We start from the raw sequence: 7,912 nt of genomic DNA, 5'->3' as shown, positions 1-7,912 counted from the left end.
TTAGTTTTGGCATTTAAAATGTCATTTTCAGCATAGTAAGGTTAAGGTATAATCCGAGATGCAAATACAGGAATGCCTATGAAAGTATGACTAGTAGAAAGATGAATGTTGAGATCAGTTTCCCATACACTTCCTGAAATACTATTTATGTAGCCCTAAAAGCTTAGTATTCTTCAACAAAAGATGCATTTATTCTTTCTACATAATCTGGTAGCATTCCAGGAGGAGGAAAAAAACCAGAAAACCACAGAATTGGAAAGGACAATTTAAAATCTTATTCTTGTACTGTGTAAAGGTCCTTTCCATTAAAGAAGGTAGTGAAATTTTATCACAGCTATTGCTATTCATAAATCTTATATCTATTTTAATTCAATCTGGTTCTAGCCTCTGAGATGCTGCACCACAATTTGATTACTACAACCATACTTTTTAACTGCTGTCAGAAGAGACAGCGTCTTATATAAACATCTGCCAGAACACATGCCTGCTTTCTATAGCACCAGCTTTAAATCATACTCTGGTGATGAATCTTTATCTGACACTAATACTTTTTAACTTCATAAGGACAATTAAAATGAATTGTAGCTAAATGCACACATAACAAATCAATTTAATCCTTTGTTGCATACTAGCATACTTTGCACATCTCCAAAACTTACTTTCAAGTATCATCTTGTTCAGAGTTTAAGTTTAACAGAAAGCGTGGCAGTATTGATAAAATGTTCCCGGTACAGGAATGCCAGAGAGCAGAAGGTTTCAGAAAACAATGAAGCACAAGTACTTTGGAGAGTACTATCCCAACAGAGGTAGAGTCTCATTTCAGTGAGTTCAAAGACTACAGCTAGTCTTGAACAGAACCAGATCCATTTTCAATATAGTATTACCTACATAATACAGGAATGCAGGCTAGTGAGGGCACCTACAATCAACAACAACAAAAGACCGCAGTGAAACAGAGAAAAGGGAGAAGTGGATCAAATGTGCCCTCAAGCCACAAGTTAAGCAAACCAGATCCGCATTATTTTAATCTGTGTAAGGTCAGAAAAATATTTTTTGATGCAAGTGAGATGCCTGGAATTGGGAAATAAAATTCATGTCCTCAAACAGAGATGACAGTGGAACACACATTCAGCCCTCTTATCTGCTACCCCAGGCTATAATTTAGGCTGGAAGAGCAACTACAGCGTTTTTGCAAGGTAGTAGAGCCACTGTGTCCAAAATTCCCTATAGCAGGTATTGCCCCTTACACGCAAAGTGAACCTCCACTGCATGCACTCAAAGGGGATTCCTCAAACGACTGTTCCCTCAGCAGAATTCATAAAAGTTTTCTGTCAGTGCATCAAGTTACTCAAGTAAGTGTTCAGCAGTCATTACAAGGTGCTTCCTTATCTCATTTTAAATGGCTTCTCTGTACAAAATAACAAAACGCATTCTGAAGTATTTTAATTAAGTAACAGTCAAGCTTAATGTATTTTAATCAACGTATGGAAACCCAAGCGCTGTTGTGTTCTAACTTCCATTACACTATTTAATTGATCCCTCTGCGCGGGACTTCTCTCTACCCAACAAAACCTACTGAATCGGCAACGGCAGAGGAAACAGTTAAGTGCACTGATTAGGCATCAAAATCATTACAGCTCTGACACAATAAAGAGCAAACCAGGCATTCTTAATATAGGGGTGTTTTATTTAAATACAACTCAGCTAGTAGCACGACTCATGTTAATCACATGCATTATGAAAGAAAATGTATTTTAGAAAGTGGTAATTTTTAAGTTAAGAAACTTCAGCTAAACAAAAGCATTTTTGGACTTAGCTCTCTATGTAGCCAATCCCATGATGCTGCACATAAGAATTATGAAACCCTATGTCATTAGCAATGCAGGTCACGAATGCTGAAAGGTTCTTAGTATTTCAGACTAGTATTTCATTACTCAAGCTCTCCCAACTGGATGTGAAATTTTACAAGGAGTTCCTGGACACTGAAGGGAAAGCTTGACACAACTGCAAGTCACTGGCACTTATCTCAGGTGTCTAAGGAACTGCAGTGCAGCCTTTGAACTGGGCTGAGCAGGAAACGGCAGCATGTATTCCTATAAAACCTGTTCTGATGCTGTTCATTCCTCTGGCATTCCTGTTGCAAACTCCATGCCGTGCGGCTGTCGCCTATTACCGAGGACTGCAACGCTACACAAGAGGTGTGGTGCCCACACCAAAACGCTCCCCCAGCTAGGAAAGCGCTGTTCACCTGAATGCTCACCTTACTGGGGAGAGTCTATTCCCGTTTTGCTCAGGGGAATCAAAGCAGCTGGAAGAGGAGAGCCTGCCCCTCCTAACAGAGGCGATGCAGAGCTGCTCCGCTGGGCACACAGCAAAGCGAAACAGTGTGGAAGAAGCAAAAGCATGTAAAACTGTACCGGAAATGGGAAACAGGAAACTAGAAGAAAAACGGCAATAAAAAAATGGAAGTATATTATCATGAGCTGGACCATTCACCAACACAGAGAGTGTATATACAGCTGCTCAGAGAAGGGGAGAAAGGGGAGGAGAGAGAGAGGACAACCATACACCAACACACCGTACGACACCTTCACCCGCAGAATTATCCAGGCTTCTCCACAACAGGTCGCCCAGGCATTACTAGGCACTAGGGTGCCTTCCCTGTGCAATACAGTTTAGGACCTGAGCACCAGTGAAGTATGACATACGCAGTACTTGTAACTGGAAGGATTAAAGTAAATAAGGGGATTTTATGATCCAATTCATGACTATTTAGGCTATAACACATCTGGAATATATGATTTTATAAGGGGTGTGGTGGGAAGGATGAGTAGCAACTTCAAATGAAAAATGCAGAACAGGAAGATAAACTTCATAAGACAAAGTGTTATGAAAATGTGTGAAATATAAACAAACAAACAAACACACAAACAAAAAAAAAAAACAAGAAAGGACAGCTTCCATTTCAGCAGAAGCATTCCCCCCCCCCCCCCCCAGGTCACATAAGTCCATGTCACACTAAACCATGTCAGTCAAGAGCATGAAGACATCTGGTTTCTGACAAACATGGTATGAAGGTAGACGGTAGCGTAGTTGCAGTTACCCATAGGCAGAAAATAGTTTCAATTATAAGAATTGGTTTTACTGTCCTAACACAAACACAGCTTTGTCAATACGGCTGTTGATACATCCAGTTGGTACAGCAGTAGGTTTTCAAATATAAACATCGATTCTGCAGTCTTATAAAAGGAATGTTAACATATACGTTGATGAAAATTATTTCTACCTTTACCATCTCATTTTTAGTTCTCATATATATGTATATACACATAAACACGTACATGCATAAAGAAATTGCCCAGAAGACATTACATCAAGAATTTTTTGAGCAAATTTTCCAAAACTTAAAAATCTTTATAATGTAGATCTTGCCCTGTATTTCAGACAAGCACCACAACACAAAACAAGCAATTCTACAGAATTCTTTCTGTAATAAATCTCTACCTACAACCTTACATAAGTTTTATTACATACATTATAACCAGGTGCATTCTTTTTTGGGGGGGGGGGTATTATTTTAGTAGAATGCTTGTAGTATGTAAACTAATAAAAGGGGCAGAAAAAGCAAATGCTTTAAAAAAAAAAAAAACACGCACACAGTGGAAATATATTTAGGATTCAGATGAGAAACATTCCACTCTGCTTAAGGGCAAAACATTTTAAATGAAAAATTTATTTTTTCCACACAGATTTTAATCCTGGATTAATTATCTTCGACATTCTCCATATTAATTATAGCAGCATTGCTTCTTTCAGAAGTTCTTTATCTAACTTCTTTGAGTAAAGCTATTTAACACTGGAGATTGCAGAAAACATTTGTTCACGATTATCCAGACATACACTGGAACAAGACTGCAACAAGAGCAGCATGCAAAAATGTATTTAAGGACTATCATCCCAAAATGCTGCTAAAAGCTATTAACCAGTACGTGTTAATTGCCACAGCATTCATATTAATTTTCACTTCAGGCCCGACATTGTGGAATATTTCCCCTGATACATTTTAAACAAAGTTTAATTTAAGGAACTGCTTCTATCAACACTTATGAAAATTAACAGCCAAGCAATTAGCACTCATGAATTATCCCTTCCCCCAAACTATCTACAGCATCATTGTTTAAACAGTTACCAGAAGAGAAATTGTTGGTTATAAGTTACCAAAATTGGCCACAAAAAATCCTGTAATGCAGTACAGAGGTACCATTCCTTGCAATAGGATTTTTAGCATCTGTCCAGCCAAAAATTATGTTAACCTATTTTATTTTTATTTAAATTATCTCCAGTAGTCAAGTGAACCCACAAGGCCCCAATGAAAACCTTGGAGATTTCCTTAAATCTTGATTTTCAACTTCTAATTATGAAAATAGGAACAAATGCATGCTGAGAAGACTAGTGTTCTGTCTGCATACTGGAAATGCCTTTTGGCCTTGTATACCAAGCTTATTCTAGAGCTTAATAATCCCTTCTTTTTTCATTTTGACTGCAGTTTTCCAACTGTCGTCTTTGACTGTTTTGAATATTTTCAGCAACTTTTCTTCCTTTGATTGCCCGGTAACACTTTGTTAACATTCTATGGGGGATGTAAGAACAGCCATTTGGTGACAGGCATCTCAAAAATCAAATTGAAAAGACATTTTTGTGATTGAAATTTCTTAAAATTAGCAGGGACTTGGGAGAAAAAAATGGATGTGGACTGACTTCAACGATGATTCTAATGAGAACTGTAAATAGAGGCCCTAGGAGGAGTTACTCATTCAGTATGTGCTTCCTACAAAGCTGAATATTTGATCCTAGTGTAATTTTCCTCTATTCCAGAAACTAAAACCACCTTGATAACCTTTTTTTCTTACTAGTGGGAATGGTCATGCAGTTGAATAGCTTTGACACTAATACTGTATTAAATCAGTATCCTTTAAGGCTGGTTTCTCAGAGGAAACCCATTGCTACGCTTTCCAGCAACTCATGCACGTTACAATTGCAATTTGAAAAGGAATATTTTGAATTTCTGTAGAATGAAGAGATAATACATGCTTTTCAAGCAATTAGTGAAAGCAGGCAAGTAATATTAGCCCCATTTTCTGAATTTAAAAGCATGGGAGCAGTGGGATTAAGGTTTGATTCTGCAACAAAGCTTAACCACTAAGAATTAACACTTATTAAAAATCTCTTTTTCAGGAGCAAGCACATCTTGTAGATTAACTGGATGTTCTGAATCTCAGCATTGTGCCATTGCAATAAGCCAGCTGTTTCACTTGTGTTTCCTTTCTGGTACCTGGCTATGACTTTCAAACCTGCCAGGTCAGGTGTGTAAGGTCAGTCTTATTTTCCCAGCCTTACCAACAGCCAGCAATTTGGAACAATAAAACATCAAAATATGATTTTTCAAATCTGGTAAGCAGAAGCAAACCTGAACATATCTATAAAATGCATTCTGCCTATGATAATATAATTGCCAGGCAGATAAAAGGAAATCAATTTGGCAACTAATTCCTCAAGCTTTCAAATAATTTTCTATACAAATGACAACTGCAGCAATTACAAATAACTAGTCTTCTTTTGATACAATGTCCTTAGCAAGAGTTTCCAAGATTTATTAGCCAAGATGTACAACCTTCTTATAAACCATGGAAATAGCTTCAGGGGCTAGGTTTATTCATAGCTATTTTAAGGAAAAACTTAAAGATGCAGACAACATTAGTTATTAAGTACATGTCTTCTAGTTGTTTTAAGAATGGCGGTTTTACAATGTACATGAAAGTTGCAAGTCTGTCCTTCTTGCATACTTGTGTGAAAAGAATCACCTTAATTCTTGAGCTCATTAGAATGCTTCCACTGTAGTTGCATTTCACAAGCCATATTCTCTACTTTTTTGATAATTAATGAACTGATCAGAACAGGAAGAAATTAGAGTACTTTAAAATTTTATTATTTCATAAAATTGGAGAAGTGGTTATGAAAAAGACATTAAATCTGGCAGAACACACCTGCAAGATGTAAGCTTTTCAAAAAACTGGCTTGGCTGACATTATGGCATGCAATGTTTTCTTATTTTTAACTGATTAGCTTAAAACAATACATCAAAAACTGTGGTGAATAAATGGCTCTCTCTCATTTCAGGTCAGTTAAGGAGCTGAATTAGCGATAAGCAAGAAACATTCAGAATGCAGTTAAGATGAGTACACACGTGGACAAAGAGCTTGGAAACAGCGAGTAAAGAGCTTTCCTGATGGTTTATCAGTGAGCCACAAAACACCGGTTACTCAACAAGCTGAAAACCTGTGTTACAATACTTAAATATATATAAACCAAAGCCTTGTTATAATCGTAAAGATTTCAGAGACATTGTGATCCCTTGAGTAAATACATAATTAAGTTTTTTTTTTTTTAAGACATGGTTAATTAGGCCCCTAGCCCCTCCTTACCCCCCCTGCCTCTCCCCAATTATGTACCATTTCCCCAAGAGACGTGTGGCTCTCTTAATTATGTAAATAAGTCATGCACTATTCCCAGAAAAGGATTGTATCTGTGTGAAAAATACTGCTCACCTCTTATCAATAAAAAATAAATACAAGAGTTCTACAATATTGTAACACCTACAATATTTCATTAAAAACAGTAATTAAAAAAAAGCTGCATGGATTTCCGTTTCACATCCCTGTCTGAAAAATACAACAAAATGGAGGTACATAAAATTACTCACTACTGAAGTATAACATTTCTTCTATATCTCAGATAAGTGAGTAGGTATTTAAAAATAGGGAATACATATAGAAGTCTAGAGAATAAATTTTATAGTCACACTACTGACAAACTTACCACCGTAATATAAACAATACTGTTATAACTAATATAGTCTGATTATATTCTAACAAAATGCCAGTTTGATTATTTTCTTGAGTTAGTTGAACAGGTATTTTGATTTCTAAATCACATTAGAGTTGATTCATATCATACCCTACAAATCACAAAGTTGTCACTGAATAACATACTGATACATTTCATTAAAATCTCCAGCTAATATATACATTAGTTTCCTTCAAATGGAACAAACACCTGCTAAATGCATCAGACTTAGAAACATGAAAATTAAGATGTATGAATTTTAGTTGACTGTAATGAACTAATGCAGTAAAAAGCAATTTGGATTATAAAAGTGGGAAGGAACCACTCTGAAGTTCCTCAAAACCTAAGAAAAATTCTAACTGGAAACCCAAATCATGCTCAAATGCTACAGCTACAAAACCTGGACACCAATGAATTAAAATAAATTTCTCTTAATAAGCAAATATTTATTACTTCCTCTGTGTGTGACTGCTGGAAGTACATCTAAACATTTGCCAGACTGAAATTTCATGACACAAGAACAGCAAGATATAGGTTTAGTAAGAGGGCATCATAGTGCTGTCATCATCAAAATATCGCTGTCATTTATTAATAAGGCCAGAGATTCTGAAACAGAGTTAGTACTAATTCGTACATACTGCTAAGTATAAAATAAGAATAGAGGCAGCTTGTGCTACATGGACTTCACGGTCTAAAAGCTACCACCTCATAAATATTTAGAATATTTTTAGATGTTCTAGTGGAATTACATATCTAACTTTCCACTTTAAGAATACTTAACAGAATATGAAATTTTTCCATCAGAATGGTAATGAAGCTCAAACTTCATACTCCCACAGGAGACTCCACAAACAAAGCCAGCAGAAAACAGAGCTGTACTGTATTTATAATTGTTTCAGAACGATATGACACTGATTCATCACATCATTGTTCATACTTTAGTTTCTAGGGTTTATGAGAAAAAAAACTCAACAATACAGAGTAACTAGAATGTATACAAGGAGAGATA

The 7,912-nt window shown here is 36.2% G+C and overlaps 1 protein-coding gene across 4 annotated transcripts in view; it reads right to left on the bottom strand.

The window, feature by feature from the left end:
* The window catches only part of MAPKAP1 (MAPK associated protein 1), a 115,037-nt gene that overhangs the window by 83,477 nt on the left and 23,648 nt on the right, over positions 1 to 7,912 (bottom strand). The window lies entirely within an intron of this gene.

This window comes from Apteryx mantelli, chromosome 21 (assembly GCF_036417845.1).
Source record: "Apteryx mantelli isolate bAptMan1 chromosome 21, bAptMan1.hap1, whole genome shotgun sequence".
Taxonomy (NCBI): domain Eukaryota; kingdom Metazoa; phylum Chordata; class Aves; order Apterygiformes; family Apterygidae; genus Apteryx; species Apteryx mantelli.
Note: the sequence above shows the minus strand (reverse complement) of the source record. Positions and strands in the feature narration are given on the sequence as shown.